At 47.0% G+C, this 1,553-nt stretch overlaps 1 pseudogene; it reads left to right on the top strand.

Moving 5' to 3' along the window:
• Positions 1-343: 343 nt before the first annotated feature.
• On the top strand, positions 344-811 carry LOC150067269 (chromobox protein homolog 3 pseudogene; annotated as a pseudogene).
• Positions 812-1,553: the final 742 nt, after the last annotated feature.

The raw sequence follows: 1,553 nt of genomic DNA, 5'->3' as shown, positions 1-1,553 counted from the left end.
ACCTTCATGCTCGCTTGCCTGGGGGCCTTGACCCCTTGAGCCACTCCGCCCGCCCACCCTCCCCGCTTCGCCGCCTGGGCCCGCCCTCCATCTGAGAGCCCACCAGACCTCAGCCTCATGAGGAGATGAGTCTGTAGCCCATGGAACCCGACACCCCACGGTCTTACAACCTTGCCTGCAGCCGTTCCACAGCGTTGAAAACCGCCCGAGGAAAGGACTGGCCGTAGACATTTCATTTCCCCGTCTCACCCCCAAGATCTCCATCGAGAACCTCAAGGCTCGCAGGCCGGAGTTGCCGCAGGACCCTGAGCCGCAGCCATCCGAGGGGGTCTGCGAATAGAAAATGGCCCCCAAGAAGTCTGCAGTCTCCAAAGGAAGAAAGAAACAGCACGGGAGGTCTCGACAGGCTGAAGAAGCAGGGCCTGAAGAATTCGAAGTGGAGAAGGTAGTGGGCCGGCGAGTCCGCTACCACCAGGTGGAATATCTCCTGAAATGGAAGGGGTATTCGGAGGCTGAGAATTCCTGGGAGCCGGAAGAAAATTTACATTGTGCTGACTTAATCACGGCCTTCATAAATTCAGAAGAAACTGGTTTATCTGCCAGTGAATGTGATGATAAAAATGGCTTTGCTAGGGGTCTTGAGCCCGAACAAATAATTGGTGTCACAGATATTGGTGGAGAATTGATGTTCCTCATGAAGTGGAAAAATTTAGATGAAGCTGAGTTGGTGCTGGCAAAAGAGGCTAACGTTAAATGCCCTCAAATCGTAATTGCTTTTTATCAACAGAGACTAAATTGGAATGGAAGATGAAACAGTCATCGTTTCCATGGATTATTATATATATGTATATTCATTAAAAATACATATATACAACAAAACTTCTAGATTAATGATGTAAATTCCCCTTTAATAAAAAAAAAATTCTTGGTCAGTGCTGGGGCTTGAATTGAGGCCCTGGGCACTGTCCCTGAAACTTTTTGTATTCAAGGATAGCACTCTGCAGCTTGAGCCACAGAACCACTTCCTTTTTCTGAGGAGTTTCGAGGAGATAGGAGTCTCAGGGACTTCTCCTCCCCAGGCTGGTTTTGAACCCTAGTCCTCAGACCTCAACCTCCTGAGTAGCTAGGATTACAGACATGAAAATAATACCCTTTATATAGGCAAATTTCCCTTCTAAAAGAAGAACCACTGCAATTGCTCAGACTAATCCTATGTCAAACTGACACACTTTGAGACGGTATATTCTGCTCTCCTAGCAACAAAAGGTAAACACTGACGCACATAGAATACTATAGAGTAATAAAAAAGGAAGGAGTTGGGAGAAATTCTGTGTATGTGCTCTTTGTGCATATAGTGTGAAAGATGAAGGCCAGGGAGAGCCTTACTTGGAGAGACACATTCCAGCAAAAATGAGGGAGAGATCCAAGCATAAACCTGAGAAAACTCATAGGAATAAGAGCAAATGGCCAAGAAAAAAGTCTGGAGGAGGTGCCTGGCATATGGCAAGCAAATCAGGGAGGTGCCTGTGATCAAAATGAGGCAAGGATGGAGA

The sequence above is a fragment of the Megascapheus bottae genome, chromosome 2, assembly GCF_031878675.1.
Source record: "Megascapheus bottae isolate mThoBot1 chromosome 2, mThoBot2.hap1, whole genome shotgun sequence".
In the NCBI taxonomy this organism is placed as follows: Eukaryota; Metazoa; Chordata; class Mammalia; order Rodentia; family Geomyidae; genus Megascapheus; species Megascapheus bottae.
The sequence above is the reverse complement of the archived record's forward strand: the minus strand, read 5'-3'. Positions and strand labels throughout refer to the sequence as shown.